The sequence below is a fragment of the Canis lupus genome, chromosome 5, assembly GCF_048164855.1.
Source record: "Canis lupus baileyi chromosome 5, mCanLup2.hap1, whole genome shotgun sequence".
Taxonomy (NCBI): domain Eukaryota; kingdom Metazoa; phylum Chordata; class Mammalia; order Carnivora; family Canidae; genus Canis; species Canis lupus.
The window spans coordinates 43,715,855-43,733,247 of NC_132842.1; the positions used below are offsets into that span (position 1 = coordinate 43,715,855).

General features: G+C 38.8%; 1 protein-coding gene across 4 annotated transcripts in view; it reads left to right on the forward strand.

The window, feature by feature from the left end:
* The window catches only part of DDX4 (DEAD-box helicase 4), an 83,138-nt gene that overhangs the window by 14,848 nt on the left and 50,897 nt on the right, over positions 1-17,393 (forward strand). The gene's annotated exons all lie outside the window — the stretch shown is intronic.

The window sequence follows — 17,393 nt, forward strand, 5'->3', positions numbered from 1 at the left end:
TATCTTTTAATATTTAATTCTAGGAATTATGTTTTCTTGGTTGAGAATGCTATTTCAAAATTAACCTCATTATTTAGTAATGAGTAAAAATGCTCAATATGAAAGTTTGTTATTAAAAAAGACATAATAAATGACCATTCCCTCTAAACCTCAATTACAACAAAACATTAAATATTCCAATAATGCGTACTCTGCTTAGGTTCTTATATCCTGTTCTGTTCCTTCCAACCTGTCTTCATTCCTTTCTTAACACAAACTGTAACACTTTAGTGTCTGAATTATATTTAGGCCTTTGCCAGACATTTCAACCAAAGTCTTAAATCTTTTAAAACACTTGTTCTGAGTTCAGTAACTGTGATATAAAATTGACTGAGCTATAATACCCATCACAGGCACCAGACCAATTTCTCTCCTTTCCCTTTTCCACGCCTGCCACCTCTGGGCACCCCTGGCCCAGGCTAGGCCCACCTGCTGACAAGTTGGCCTGATCCACACTTGATTTGTTCAGGAGTGCAGCCACCAGCTCTCTCCAGGGTACAGATCCTACACTTGGGGTCTAGCATGGCCCCCAGACTCTGTTCCACCTATTCTCTGTGTCCAGAGAGGGCCCTTGATGGGTGTCTGCCATGCTGGAGCCCTGAAGACCCACCTTAAGCCCTGAATCTGGGTGTCTGCTTGGGGAGCCTTTCTTACCAGAGCAATAAGAGCGCTGTCCAGCCCAAACCCGGCCTAGTCTGTCTTTTTTATGGGTGGCTTTCTTCAAAAGCGTGGTTATACTTGGGTGCCTTTTTGTATTTGAGTGAAACATTAAAAATGCTGATGAGAAATCAACTTTGTGTGCATAGTCACAGCTTGTTGACTGATTGGCTCTATTGTGGAGTATTTGGGCCCGGGCCAGGCCGTCTTGTTGGGCAGAGCTGTTTCCCTAGAGAGGAATCCAGCCAGTGTATATCTAGAGGATTTAAGTTTTTTGAACTGGTTTCTGTGTCATTTTTCTATTATGTTCTTTCTTCCTCCTTCATTGTATTGCATGGATCTTGTACTGCCTTTGCTGATTTTTTTCATTACCCGTTTTTGAATGATTTGAATTATTCCTAGACCAGCTATTTATGTGAGGCAGTGTCAGGGGCTTCTCATTCTGTTTTTTTCCCAAAGGAACTATTTGTGTGTGTGTGTGTGTGTGTGTTTTAAGATTTTATTTATTTATTCATGAGAGACACAGAGAAAGAGGCAGAGACATAGGCAGAGGGAGAAGCAGGCTCCATCCAGGAAGCCCGATGTGGGACTCGATCCCGGGACTCCAGATCATGCCCTGGGCTGAAGGCAGGTGCTCAACTGCTGAGCCACCCAGGCGTCCCTATGTGTGTGTTTTAAAACATGTTTTGTGGGACACCTGGGTGGCTCAGCGGTTGAGCATCAGCCTTTAGCTCAGGGCGTGATCCTAGTCCCGGATTGAGTCCTGCATTGGGCTCCCTGTGAGGAGCCTGCTTCTCTCTCTGCCTGTGTCTCTCTCTGTGTGTGTCTCTCATGAATAAATAAATAAAATCTTTAAAAAAAATATTTTGTGTACCAGTTTTTTCTGTGTGCACATATATTTTTAACTTAGAAAAATGTAACAGATAAATATCTCATTCTCATCCACCCACTGCTACCTTTAAGATCTGTTTGTAATTGATAATTGACATCGTTATTTATTACTAGTGCAAGGTATCTCATACACTGTATCATGAAGTTTTATTTACCCTTATACTACCATGATGGACACTAAGAAGACCTCCTATTACCTTCCACTACCACAAGGAAGAACATTTCTGTATATACCCTTTCATAGGCTGGAGTGTTTTTGGGTAATGGGCTCAGGAAAGGAGTTACAGTGTTGAGTGTATATGTACTTAGTTTGACTAAATGTTTAACAATTATTCTCTGGAATAACTATACCAGTCTATATTCCCATCAGTTGGACATGAGGGTTTTTATATCTCAATTTATATTGGATGTTATTGAGTCTTTTAATTTTAGCCAGTCTTTTGGCTTTAAAGTAAAATCTCATGTTTTAAAAGCATTTATCTGATTTTTAAGAGCTTACCTGTCTCTTCATGTGCTGTTATTATTGTAGGTTTCCACTTCTATAAGTTGCCTTTTCATATTTTTAGAGCATTTTTCTATTATTCATGCTCTGTTTCTCTTGTTGATTGGTAGGCACTCCAGTATTTTAGATTTTATGCTCTTCTGTCATCTTTGTCCATGATTTGCCTTACTGATCAAAAACTTTCTTTTGAAGTGCTTAAATATTTTTGCTTTCTGATTTGCTTTTGCAGTTTTAATTAAGAAGCTCTTCCTCACCTCTATGTCAGAAGTAATCTCCTATGTTATGCTTAGAGTTTTACCTTTCACATTTAGCTTTTAATCATCCGAATGTTTTTTTTTTAAATTCATGGTAACCATATTTATTTGAGTGCTAGCCAAATCAGAATGTAATGTATATAGTATGAATGAAGGTTTTTTATGGTAAAATAAACATAACATAAAATTTACCATTTTAACCATTTTTTAAAATTAAAAAATTTTAAGTAAGACTTCATTTTTTAAAAGCAGTTCTAGGCTCATAGCAAAATTGAGGAGAAAGCATAGAGATTTCCCATATGCACTTATCCCACATCTGCATGGCCTCCCACATTATCAACATCCCCAGCCAGAATGGTACATTTGTTAGAATTGAGGAACCTACAGCAATACATTATAATCACCCAAAGTCTGTAGTTTACCGTTAGGGCTCACTCTTGGTATTGTATAGTCTGTGGGTTTGGATGAATGTTTCCATCATTATGGTATCAGAAAGAGGATTTTCATTGCCTTAAAAATCCTCTGTTCTCTGCCTATCTCTCCCCCTTCTCTTTCCCCTAGTAACCAATAATCTTTTTTTTTTTTAATTTTTTTTCTTTATTTATTTATGATAGTCACACACACACACACACAGAGAGAGAGAGAGAGAGAGAGAGAGAGAGAGAGAGAGAGGCAGAGACACAGGCAGAGGGAGAAGCAGGTTCCATGCACCGGGAGCCCAACGTGGAATTCGATCCCGGGTCTCCAGGATCGCGCCCTGGGCCAAAGGCAGGCGCCAAACCACTGCGCCACCCAGGGATCCCACCAATAATCTTTTTATTGTCTGCATCGTTTCACCTTTTCCAGAATGTCATACATTTGGAATCATATAGTATATATAGGCTTTTAAGATTGGGCTCTTTCACTTAGTAATATGCATTAAGTTTCCTCCATGTCTTTCCATGGCTTGATAGCTCAGTTTTTTTAAAAAAGATTTTATTTATTTATTCATGGGAGACAGAGAGGGGCAGAGACACAGGCAGAGGGAGAAGCAGGCTCCACACAGGGAGCCCGATGTGGGACTCCATCCTGGGACTCCAGTCCAGGATCACGCCCTGGCCCGAAGGCAGGTGCCAAACTGCTGAGCCACTCAGGGACCCCCAGTTGTTTGTTTCTCAAAGCAATGAATAATATGCTGTTGTCTGGATGTACAACAGTTGTTAATTCATTTGTCTCAGTAAGTATCTTGGTTGCTTCCAAGTTTTGGTGATTAGAAACAAAGCTACTAGAAACACACCCATGTGCAGGTTTTTGTGTGGATATAAGTTTTCACCCCATTTGGGTAAATACCAATGAGGATACTTTGCTGGATGATGTGGTAGGAGTATATTTAGTTTTGTTGGAAACTACCAAACTGCTTTGCAAGATATTCATACCATTTTACATTCCCATCAGAAATAAATAGGAATTCCTGTTGCTAAATGGCCTTGCTAGTATTTGATATTGTCAGTGTTAGAGACTTTGGCCATTCAGAAAGGCAAATTGTGGTACTTTATTGTTTTAATTTGCATTTTTCCGATGTTAAGGTCTTGACCGTTTTTAATTAGGTTTGTTTTCTTATTGTTGAGTTTTTAAGAATTCCTTTTGTGTTTTAGCTAATAATCCTTTATCAGATGTGTCTTACAAAAATATTTTCTCCTAGTGTGTGGCTTGTTTTCTCATTATTTTGACATTGTCTTTTGCAGAGTAGAAGTTGTTTTTGTTTTTTGTTTTAAAGATTATATTTACTTGAGAGAGAGAGGGAGCAAGTGAGCAAGCAAGAGCAGGGGAAAGAGCAGAGGGAGAGGCACAAGCTGACTCCATGCTGAGAGCAGAGCCTGAGGTTGGGCTGGATCCCCTAACTTTGAGGTAATGAGCTGAGCCAAAAATCAAGTCTGACACTTAACCAACTAAGCCACCCAGGCACTAACCTCCTCACTCTCTCTCTCTTTTTAAGATTTTAGTGAGTGGGAGTTTTTAGCTTCAGTGAAGCTTAGCTTATCAGTTATTTCTTTAATGGATTATGTTCTTGGTGTTGTATCTAAAAAGTCATCTTCATACCCCAGGTCATTTAGAGTTTCTCTTACGTTATCTTCCAGGGGTTTTATAGTTTTACATGTGTATTTAGATCTGTGATCCATTTTCTTTTCTTTCGATCTGTGATCATTTTGAGTTAATTTTTGTGAAGGGTGTAAGGTTGGTTCTATGTTCTTTCTTCCCCCCTCATGTGGATGTTTAGTTTTAGCACCATTCATTGAAAAGACTGTGTTTGCTCTTTGTATTGCCTTTGCTACTTTGTCAAAGATCAGTTGACCATACTTACATGGGTCTTGGTTCTCTATTCTGTTTCATTGATTTGTTTATTCTTTTGCCAATACTATACTGTCTTGATCATAATGGCTTTAGAGTAAGTATTTAAATTGGGTAGTGCCAGCCATTCAACTTTGTTCTTTTCCTTCAATATTATGTTGGCTATTCAAGGTATAGAATGTAAACTCTCCATGTAAACTTTAGAATCAATTGGTCAATATCCACAAAATAACTTGGTAGGATTTTGATTGGGTTAGCTTTGAATCTAGAGATAAAAGAATTGATATCTTGACAATAAAGAGTTTTCCTATCTATGAGTGTGAAATATCTTTCCATTTATTTAATCCTTTGATTTTCATGACAGTTTTATAGTTGTCCTCAAATAGATCTTCTGTACATTTTGTTAGATTAATACCCACCTATTTCATTTTTGAGTGCTAGTATAAATGGTAATATATTTTTATTTTCAAAGTAAATTTGTTTGTTATTGGTGCACAGGAAAGCAATTGGTTTTGTCTACTAATCTGGTATCGTGCACTTTTGCTATAGTTGCTTATTAGTTCCAGGAGTTTTTTTGTCATTATTTTGGATTTTCTACATAGGTGATCAGTTATTTGTGAAACAAGACAGTTTTATTTCTTTCTTCCCAATATGTGAACCTTTCATTTTCTTGCCTTATTTCTTTAGCTAGAACTTGCAGTATGATAATGAAGTGATGAGAAGGCACATCTTTGACCTGTACTTGATTTTAGTGGAAACACTTTGTGTTTCTCACTATTAAGTATGATGTTAGTTGTAGGTTTTTGTAAATAGTCTTTAAGAAGTTGAAGTTGTTTTCCCTGCTTAACCATTGTTTAAGGAAAGATTTATTTATTTTTAGAGAGCATGTGCTTGCATGTGAGCAGGGGTTGGGGGAAGGGAGGAGTGGCAGAGGAAGAGAGAGAGAGAGAGTCAGGAGCAGACTACTCTCCTAGCTCGATGCAGGGCTCTATCTCACTACCCTGAGATCAGGACCTAAGCTGAAATCAAGAGTCAGCTTCTAGACCGGACTGAGACACCCAGCTGCCCCCTCTTTAACCATTTTTAAGTAGACAGTTGAATCCATTTTTTGAATATGATGTAAAATAACCTATTTTCTTCCCACATAAAATAACCCAATTTTCCCCGCACTCTCTGTTAAATACTGTCCTTTCCCTATTGATATGTGATGCAAATTTCATCTCTTACACAATTTTGTCATTTTTTGGTCTTTTTTAAAAAAAGATTTTATTTATTTATTCATGCGAGACACCGAGAAAGAGAGGCAGAGACATAGGCAGAGGGAGAAGCAGGCTCTGTGGGGAATATGATGCAGGATTGATCCCAGGACTCTGGGATCACGCCTTGAGCTGAAGGCAGAAGCTGAACCACTGAGCCACCCAGGTGCCCCTTGTTCTTTTTTTTGTCTTAAAGCAATGGATAAAACCTACCATTCACTAAATAATAGTAAAAATAACAAGCATTTAGACTTTTCTTCGCTTCAATGAGAATGCTCCAAAATTTTTAGAATTAAAATATAATGTTTGCTTTAGGCTTATTTTAGTTGATTTTTTAAATTGTGCTAAGGAATTTTCTTTCTATTTCTGCTCAAATACTTGTTTTGTTTAGAAATGGCAGTGAAGGGGGTGCCTGGATGGTTCAGTTGGTTAAATGTCTGACTGGATCTTGGCTCAGGATATGATCTCAGGGTTGTGAAATCGAGCCTCATGTCAAGCTTTGTGCTCAGTGGGGAAAGCCTGCTTGAGATTTTCTCTCCTCTCCCTGTGCCATTCCTCCTCTCTTTCTCTCAATATAAAAAAAGAAAAGGCAGTTGAATGTTAACAAATGCCCTTTTTTTGAATTCCAGATTTCTGTTGTTCCTTTAAATCTCCTAATATTCTTTAAACATGAACTAATTTTGTGTTCCTAGGATAAGCCCTGCATAGCTATTTTATTGCAGTATTCAATGAAATGAGATATCTTATTTAGTACTTTTATTTAAAGGAGCCAGATCTCTCTCTTTTAGGGGGGAAAAAAAAGGAGTGTGCAGGCCAGGGGTAGGGTGATCCAGGACAGAGGGAGAGGGAGAAGGAGAATCTCAAGAAGGCTTCATGCTCAGTGCTGAACCCAGTCTCACGACCCTGAGATCATGACCTCAGCTGAAATCAAGAGTCAGACGCTTAACTGACAGAGCCACCCAGGAACCCCTTTTTAGTGCTTTTGAATTAAGTAAGATTGGCCTCTAGTTTTCTTTTCTCATGTTCTAATTCAATTTTCGTTTTATGCTTTTTATCTTTTTTAAAGAATAAACTTTGGAACATGTAAATCACCTGTTTATTACAAGTTTAGTTGCCTTTGTCTACATATCTCTCTAGGCCAGGTTCTTCTTATTTTTTTAAAAAGAAAAAAAATTTTTTTGAAGCATGGTGCACACACAGTTTCAATATATATTTTTTAAGATATATTTATTCATGAGAGACAGAGAGAGGCAGAGACATAGAGGGAGAAGCAGGCTTCCCGTAGGGAGCCTGATGTGGGACTTGATCTCAGGATCCCAGGATCCCAGGATCATACCCTGAGCTGATAGCAGACGTTCAACCTCTGAGCCACCCAGGTGTCCCCAGATTGAGTATTTTTATTTTTATATTTATTTATTTATTTATTTATTTAATTTTATTTTTTTATTGGAGTTCAATTTGTCAACATACAGCATAACACCCAGTGCTCATCCCTCCAACTGCCCCCCTCAGTGCCCGTCACCCAGTCACCCCAACCCCCTGCCCACCTCCCTTTTCCACTACCCCTTGTTCATTTCCCAGAGTTGGGTGAGTCTCATGTTTTGTCACCCTCACTGATATTTTCACTCATTTTCTCTCCTTTCCCTTTATTCCCTTTCATTAATTTTTATATTCCCCAAATGAATGACACAATATAATGTTTGTCCTTCTCCAATTGACTTATTTCACTCAGCATAATACCCTCCAGTTCCATCCACGTTGAAGTAAATGTTGAGTATTTGTCGTTTCTAATGGCTAATATCCCATTGTATACATATACCACATCTTCTTTATCCATTCATCTTTTGATGGACGCTGAGGCTCCTTCCACAGTTTGGGTATTGTGGACATTGCTGCTATAAACATTGGGGTACGGGGTTCCAGCGTTGCACTGCATCTGTATCTTTGGGGTAAATCCCTAGCAGTGCAATTGCTGGGTTGTAGGGCAGATCTATTTTTATTTTATTTTATTTTATTTTATTTTATTTTATTTTATTTTATTTATTTTATTTTATTTATTTTCAGATCTATTTTTAACTCTTTGAGGAATCTCCACACAGATTGGCACACAGGTGGCAGGAAGTTCACACTCCCACCAACAGTGCAAGAGGGTTCCCCTTTCTACACATCCTCTCCAACCTTTGTTGTTTCCTGTCTTGCTAATTTTCCCCATTCTCACTGGTGTGAGGTGGTATGTCATTGTGGTTTTGATTTGTATTTCCCTGATGGCCAGTGATGCGGAGCATTTTCTCATATGCTTGTTGGCCATGTCTATGTCTTCCTCCGTGATATTTCTGTTCATGTCTTTTGCCCATTTCATGATTGGATTGTTTGTTTCTTTGATGTTGAGTTTAATAAGTTCTTTATAGATCTTGGATACTAGCCCTTTATCTGATAGGTCATTTGCAAATATCTTCTCCCATTCTGTAGGTTGTCTTTTAGTTTTGTTGACTGTGTCCTTTGCTGTGCAAACGCTTTTTATCTTGATTAAGTCCCAATAATTCATTTTTGCTTTTATTTCTCTTGCCTTCATGGATGTATCTTGCAAGAAGTTACTGTGGCCAAGTTCAAAAAGGGTGTTGCCTGTGTTCTCCTCTAGGATTTTGATGGAATCTTGTCTCATATTTAGATCTTCATTCCATTTTGAGTTTATCTGTGTGTATGGTGTAAGAGAATGGTCTAGTTTCATTCTTCTGCATGTGGATGTCCAATTTTCCCAGCACCATTTATTGAAGAGACTGTCTTTTTTCCAGTAGATGGTCTTTCCTGCTTTGTTGAATATTAGTTTACCATAAAGTTGACCATAAAATCTTGTCTCATATTTAGATCTTCATTCCATTTTGAGTTTATCTGTGTGTATGGTGTAAGAGAATGGTCTAGTTTATTCTTCTGCGTGTGGATGTCCAATTTTCCCAGCCCATTTATTGAAGAGACTGTCTTTCTTCCAATGGACAGTCTTTCCTGCTTTGTTGAATATTAGTTGACCATAAAGTTGAGGGTCCACTTCTGGATTCTCTATTCTGTTCCGTTGATCTATGTGTCTGTTTTTGTGCCAGTACCACACTGTCTTGATGACCACAGCTTTGTTGTATAACCTGAAATCTGGCATTGTGATGCCCCCAGCTGTGGTTTTCTTTTTTAATATTCCCCTGGATATTCGGGGTCTTTTTTGATTCCACACAAATATTAAGATGATTTGTTCCAACTCTCTGAAGATAGTCCATGGTATTTTGATAGGGATTGCATTAAATGTGTAAATTGCCCTGGGTAACATTGACATTTTCACAATATTAATTCTTCCAATCCATGAGCATGGAATATTTTTCCATCTCTTTGTGTCTTCTCCATTTCTTTCAGAAGCGTCCTGTAGTTTTTAGGGTATAGATCCTTTACCTCTTTGGTTAGGTTTATTCCTAGGTCTCTCATGCTTTTGGGTGCAATTGTAAATGGGATTGACTCTTTAATTTCTCTTTCTTCAGTCTCATTGTTAGTGTATAGAAATGCCACTGATTTCTGGGCATTGATTTTGTATCCTGCCACACCCCCGATTTGCTGTATGAGTTCTAGCAATCTTGGAGTGGAGTCTTTTGGGTTTTGTATGTAGAGTATCATGTCATCTGGGAAGAGGGAGAGTTTGACTTCTTCTTTCCCAATTTGAATTCCTTTTATTTTTGCTGCTCAATTGCTGAGCCTAGGATTTCTAGTACTATGTTGAATAGCAGTGGTGAGAGTAGACATTTCTGTCATGTTCCTGTAGGGGAAAGGCTCCCAGTGTTTCCCCATTGAGAACGTTATTTGCTGTGGGCTTTTCATAGATGGCTTTTAAGATGCTAAGGAATGTTCCCTCTATCCCTACACTCTGAAGAGTTTTGATCAGGAATGGATGCTGTGTTTTGTCAAATGCTTTCTCTGCATCTATTGAGAGGATCATATGGTTCTTGTTTTTTCTCTTGTTGATATGATCTATCACATTGATGGCTTTACGCTTGTTGAACCAGCCTTGCATCCTGGGGATAAATCCCACTTGGTCATGGTGAATGATCTTAATGTACTGTTGGATCCTATTGGCTAGTATCTTGTTGAGAATTTTTGCATCTATGTTCATCAGGGATATTGGTCTATAATTCTCCTTTTTGGTGGCTTTGTCTGGTTTTGGAATTAGGGCGATGCTGGTCTCATAGAACGAGTTTGGAAGTATTCCATCTCTTTTTATCTTCCTGAACAGCTTTAGTAGAATAGGTATGGTTTCTTCTTTAAACGTTTGATAGAATTCCCCTGGGAAGCCATCTGGCCTGGACTTTTGTGTCTTGGGAGGTTTTTGATGACTGCTTCAATTTCCTTTCGGGTTATCAGCCTGTTCAGATTTTCTATTTCTTCCTGTTCCAATTTTGGTAGTTTGTGGTTTTCCAGAAATGCGTCCATTTCTTCTAGATTGCCTAATTTATTGGCATTTAGCTGTTCATAATAAGTTTATAAAATCGTTTGTATTTCCTTGATATTGGTGGTGATCTTTCCTTTCTCATTTGTGATTTTATTAATTTGAGTCTTTTCTCTCTTCTTTTTAATAAGGCTGGATAATGGCTTATCTATCTTATTAATTCTTTTAAAGAACCAACTCCTGGTTTTGTTGATCTGTTCCACAGTTCTTCTGGTCTCTATTTCGTTGAGTTCTGCTCAAATCTTTATTAATTCTCTTCTTCTGCTAGGTGAAGGTTTTATTTGCTGTTCCTTCTTCAGCTCCTTTAGGTACAAGGTTAGCTTTTTTTTTTTTTTTTTTTTTTAAGGTTAGCTTTTGTATTTGAATTCTTTCTAGTTTTTGGATGGATGCTTGTATTGCAATGTATATCCCCCTCATGACTGCTTTTGCTGTATCCCAAAGATTTTGAACAGTTGTATCTTCATTCTCATTAGTTTCAATGAATATTTTTAATTCTTCTCTAATTTCCTGGTTGACCCTTTCATCTTTTAGCAGGATGGTCTTTAACCTCCATGTGTTTGAAATCCTCCCAAACTTCTTGTGGTTTAGTTCTGGTTTCAAAGCATTATGGTCTGAAAATATGCATGGGACGATCCCAGTCTTTTGGTATCGGTTAAGACCTGATTTGTGACCCAGTATGTGGTCTATTCTGGAGAAAGTTCCATGTGCACTTGAGAAGAATGTGCATTCAGTTGCGTTTGGATATAAAGTTCTGTAAATATCTGTGAAATCCATCGTGTCCTGTGTATCATTTAAAGCTCTTGTTTCTTTGGATATGTTGTGCTTAGAAGATCTATCAATTGTAGAAAGCACCGTGTTCAAGTCTCCCAAGTATAAGTGTATTATTATCTAAGTATGTCTTAACTTTGGTTATTAACTGATTGATATACTTGGCAGCTCCCACATTCGGGGCATAAATATTCACAATTGTTAGGTCCTCTTGTTGGATAGATCCTTTAAGTATGATATAGTGTCCCTCTTCATCTCTTACTACAGTCTTTGGGATAAACTTTAATTTACCTGATATGAGGATGGCTACCCCTGCTTTCTTTTGAGGACCATTTGAATGGTAAATGGTTCTCCAGCCTTTTATTTTCAGGCTGTAGGTGTCCTTATGTCTAAAATGAGTCCCTTGGGATCCCTGGGTGGCGCAGCAGTTTAGTGCCTGCCTTTGGCCCAGGGCGCGATCCTGGAGATCCGGGATTGAATCCCACGTTGGGCTCCTGGTGCATGGAGCCTGCTTCTCCATCTGCCTATGTCTCTGCCTCTCTCTCTCTCTCTCTGTGACTATCATAAATAAAAAAAAAATAAAAAAAAATAAAATGAGTCTCTTGTAGATCTGCCTCTCTCTCTCTCTCTCTGTGACTATCATAAATAAAAAAAAATAAAAAAAAATAAAATGAGTCTCTTGTAGACAGCAAATAGATGGGTCTTGCTTTTTTGTCCAGTCTAAAACCCTGTACCTTTTGATGGGATCATTAAGCCCATTCACGTTCAGAGTTACTATTAAAAGATATGAATTTAGTGTCATCATAATACCTATTCAGTCCCTGTTTTTGTGGATTGTTTCTTTGGACTTCCTCTTTCTTTTACGGAGTTCTCCCTTAATATTTCTTGCAGAGCTGGTTTGGTGGTCACATATTTTTTTTCAGTTTCTGCCTATCTTGGAAGCTCTTTATCTCTCCTTCTATTCTGAATGAGAGCCTTGCTGGATAAAGTATTATTGGCTGCAGGTTCTTCTCATTTAGGACCCTGAGTATATCCTGCCAACCCTTTCTGGCCTGCCAGGTCTCTGGAGAGGTCTGCTGTTAACCTAATACTTCTCCCCATAAAGGTTAGGGATCTCTTGTCTCTTGCTGTTTTAAGGATCTTCTCTTTATCTTTGGAATTTGCAAGTTTCACTATTAAATGTCGGGGTGTTGAACGGTTTTCCTTGATTTTTTTTTTTTTTTTTTGAGGGGGGAATCTTTCTATCTCCTGGATCCGAATGCCTGTTTTCCTTCCCAAGTTAGGGAAGTTCTCAGCTATGATTTGTTCAAATACATATTCTGGCCCTCTGGCCCTTTTGGTGCCCTCGGGAACCCCAATTAAACATAGGTTTTTCTTCCTCAGGCTGTCCTTTATTTCCTTTAATCTATCTTCATGGTCTTTTAATTGTTTGTCTCTTTTTTCCTCAGTTTCCCTCTTTGCCATCAACTTGTCTTCTATGTCACTCACTTGTTCTTCTACCTCGTTAACCCTTGTCTTTAGGACCTCCAGTTTGGATTGCATCTCATTTAACTGATTTTTAATTTCGGCCTGATTAGATCTAAATTCTGCAGTCATGAAGTCTCTTGAATCCTTTATGCTTTTTTCTAGAGCCACCAGTAGCTTTATAATTGTGCTTCTGAATTGGCTTTCTGATATTGAATTGTAATCCAAATTCTGTAACTCTGTGGGAGAGAGGAGTATTTCTGATTCTTTTGTGGTGAATTCTTCCTTGTCATTTTGCTCAGTGCAGAGTGACTAAAAACAAGTTGTACTGGAAAAAGAAAAAGAGAAAGAAAAAAAGGGGGGGAACAAACAAAAACAAAAGGTGGGGTATCCTGTGATTCTATATACTGTAAGTCCCTAGACTTCCCCTGGAACTTTCCAGCACTGCTTGGTCAAGAACTTGCTCTTCCCCTGTCCTTTAAGCTGGTCTTCTGGGGGAGGGGCTGCTGTGCTGATTCTCAGGTGTGTGCACCTGGGGGAGCTGCCCCGCCCCCTGCCAGGTGCACTGCTCAGTGGGAGCTGTTTATCCTGCGAGGTCCCTGCTCCCTGGCGGCCCTGCTCAGTCCCAGGCACAAGGTGACACCAGGAGGAACAACAACAGTGGCAGCGGCCAGCTCTCCAGCTCTAGAGTCCGCTCCTGCAGTAACTACCACAGTCTCCCAGTCCACAGGGTCCTGAATGCTCCGGGGGCGCCGATCTGCACAGCTTGGGGGGTCTGGGGGCAGGAGCGTCCTTGCTGTCCTGGGTCCTCCCTGCCCCCGCGTGTCCCGGGGGGAGCGCTGGATATTGGGCTGTGTCCCCTGGTGCCCTGGGCTATGGGGTCTGCGCCCGCCCCTGGAATCGGGCTCCCGGGGCCATGCAGCCCCCTTCGTGCAGAGCCTCCACTTGAGCTGTCCCTGGGCCCCCTGGGGCGCACACTCCAGCCCTGTAGGGAGCTCAGCCCGGGGAATGTGGCGCACTCTCCCCAGGGGCACATCTCCTCTGTTAGTGACCCGGGGGACCTGGGGGGCTCCACTGCCCTTCCTGGGATCCTGCCCGAGTTCCCTGCAAGCGCCTTTCCGTCCGGGAAGGCTGGTAAAGCTCCTGCTTCTCTGGGACTGGGGTTTTGACCCGCTCCTTGCAGGGCCCCTCCCCCTTGGATGCTTTTTTATTTATTTTTTTCCGTCTTCCTACTTTGATAGAAGCGGGAACTCTTCTCACTGTAGCATTCCAGCTGTTCTCTCTTTAAATCTCAGGCCAAATTCGTAGGTTTTCAGGATGATTTGAAAGTTATCTAGGTAATTTGGTGGGGACAGGTGACTTGGGGACCCTACTCTTCTACCTTCTTTCCCTGCCAGATTCAGTATTTTTTTTATTTTTATTTATTTATGATAGAGAGAGAGAGAGAGGCAGAGACACAGGCAGAGGAAGAAGCAGGCTCCACGCACCGGGAGCCTGATGTGGGATTCGATCCCGGGTCTCCAGGATCGCGCCCTGGGCCAAAGGCAGGCGCTAAACCGCTGCGCCACCCAGGGATCCCAGATTCAGTATTTTTAAGGTATACATCATAAATGTACAGGTCGCTGGATTTGAACAAGGTGAATACACCTTCGTGTTCACCCATATCAAGAACAGAGCATTAGTGGAACTCTAAAAACCCTTGTTCAAGGCAACCATCACTCTGACTAGGAGTAACTGCTATTCTAATTTCTAGCAGCATAAAGTTTTTCCTGTATATACAAATTATATAGAATTGGAACCATACATTAAATTCTCTTGTGTTTAAGCTTCTCTCCATGTTATTGGAAATAGTTGTAGGTTATTTATGGATATAACATAGGACATTGTATTAATGGGCATGTGGATAGTTTACAGTATTTTCCTATTTTGTAAACTTCTGTTATGTCTTTTGGTGGATGTAAGAATATTGTTGGCAGACCAGTAGCATTGGTGTTACCTGTGAACTTAGAAATGCAGAATCTAGAGGTGGCTAAGTTGGTTGAACATCTGTCTGCCTTCAGCTTAAGTTATGGTCTCAGAGTCATGGGATAGACCTCTATGCCAGGCTCCCTGCTCACCGGGGAGTCTGCTTTTCTCTATGCCCTTCATCATCCCTCATCCCCCTGCTTGTATGGACTTTCTATCTCAAATTAAAAAAAAAAACTTGGAAAAAAAATGCAGACTCTAATGTTTCACCCACAACTACTATATCATAATCTACATTTTAACCAGATTTCCAGGCAATTTTTGTGCACATTACTTTTATAATTACATGATCTCTGGTTGGAAGACTGAAGGTTGATGATTTATAAATGTGTAGTCCTTGAGCTACTTGAGATAATGAAGGGCATTAGAGATTAATACAGCTGGCAGCCCTAAATACTGAGAAGTTGTTTCAGAACTTTTTGCCACTGAGTCTTTTTCATCTTCTCTTACCCTTTTCACTTTGGGTTAAGCAGATGACGCTGGATGAAGATTGGAAGATTACAGGTGGATTAGAGCTCGAACTAAAGTCTTCTAGTTCTTGTTCTTTTTCTTGGTGGTTAAATATGTGGATTTTTTTTTAAGTTGTTCATAATTTGCTCCTTCTTTCTGAATCTGGTCTGATGTAATTACATGTCATTTGGTGGGAATTGCTTCCATTAATCTAATTTCGTTTTAAATGGAGTTTCTTTTCATTTCTTTTGTTTTGTTTTGATAGGCTTCAGAGCACCAAAGGTAAATAGCTATACTCTATCATTTATTAGTATCATGGACTTCTTTACTGATATTTTTCCAACTATGTATTTATTATGATGGGGATTGAACCTGATAAAATTCAGTGATGGTATATCATTAAATTAATGAAAGTGAGAGCAGCAATCCCTAAAACTACTAAAAAAAAAAGTAAAGAGAGTAATTGCCTATTTCCTTTTGACTGCGTGCTAAAAGCAAAGAAGACAAGATGAATTAATTCTTTATTAGAACCTTCAGTTTTTGGACCATCATTTTTAGACTATACCTTGGGATTTTTAAAAATTTTGCATGCTGTTTCCTTTAACTCTTAAAAATATTTGTATCTTTCCTGTGTTTTACTTTTCAGATTTGAATGACTAATGGGGTGTTGTCCAAGATTATTTTTAAGTTTGTCCTTTGATTTACCATCTAGAGATGTTAAGGTGCTTCTCTTATAGATGTACTGTGGAGAATGTATACAGGTCTCCAACAAGTAGGGCTTTAAGTCTGATGATTGGATTCAAATTGAAGTCCAGTCTTCATACTGGCTGGATGACCTTGGTGAAGTTGCTTCTCTAAACTTTAGGTTCTCTAAACTTTAGGTTCTCTAAACTTTGTTTTCTCATTTTAAAAATGAGGATAATAGCTCTTACATTTTTAAGTGTTAAATAAGCTAGTTAATATATACAAAGGCCTAATATAGTGTAGTGCCTGATATCTGTGGTGCTCAAATGATGATTTTCTTGTGCACATGTGATAACAATTATCTATCTTGAATTTGACCACTTGTTTTAGTTGTCAACTAATTTTATTTTGATGGTAATAAACTACTTGAATCTTAAGTTTTTTCTTTTTGGGTGTTAGCTTTTTTTTCTTCTTATGTCTGCTGCTAGTTCAGATCATTTAAATTGTTTTTGCAGTGGGTATAATTAAGCACAGTTTTGGGATGGAAATCCTGCTTTCTAGGCCTAGCACATATAGGTTCTGTTATTTTGGGGTTTTAATTTTTTCTAAAAACAAACTCAGCAATACCTACCCTCATTCCTAACAGGGTTATTATAAGGATAAAGATCAAATGAGGTGATGAATGTAATTTTGTAAAGTGTAAAGTTGTATACCATGTAGAGTGCTTTTTTTGAAGGAGACAGTACTTTGTTTTGTTTAATTAGATCTATTATACTTTAATTTTTTTGGCTAAACAGGTCATACTATATGTTTATTTTCTTCTTGACTCACATTTGAATTATTTCCTTTTTGCTAGTATGAATAGAGCTGCCATGAAAACCTCTTAGTTTGCTAATATATATTTTTGTCATAAATCATGTTATTTTTAGAGTGCTTTTTAAAATATTTACTTGAGATAGAGGAAGGGGGGGGAAAGAGAGAGAAAGAGAAAAAAAGAAGCAGACTTCCTGCTGAGTAGAGGACACAGACCTCGATCCCAGGATTCTGAGATCATGATCTGAGCCCAAGGCAGGTGCTTAACTGGACTGAACCACCAAAGTGCCCCCATGTTGAGTTACTTCATGTACTTTTATCTGTAGAGATAGTTTTTTTCATTTTGATATGTTAATGTTGTTACTTACCTTTTTAAGATGCTCTGTTGTTTAAAATATCCTTGCATACTGGAATAAACCCCAGTTGGTCATAATGTTCTATTTAATTTCCTATTGGATTTGTTTTGCTAATAATTTTTATGGAGATTTTGCATCTACTTGTGAGTCAAAGAGATTTTCTTCTGTCCTTGACTTGTTAACGTTGTGTTGACTTGGTAGAAATGAGTGGGGAAATATTTCCTCTTTATGTTTCCTGGGACGGTTATATGTCATTGGAATGATTTGTTCTTTGAGAGTTTGGTAGAGCTCGCCTGTTAAAAAAAAAAAAATAAAGAAAAAACAACTAGGCCATGATGCAGAGATTTAAGTACTGATTTAATTTCTGTGTGACAATTTGGTTTGTTTATCCAGAGAAGAAATGAATATACATTCAAAAAGCATGTTCTT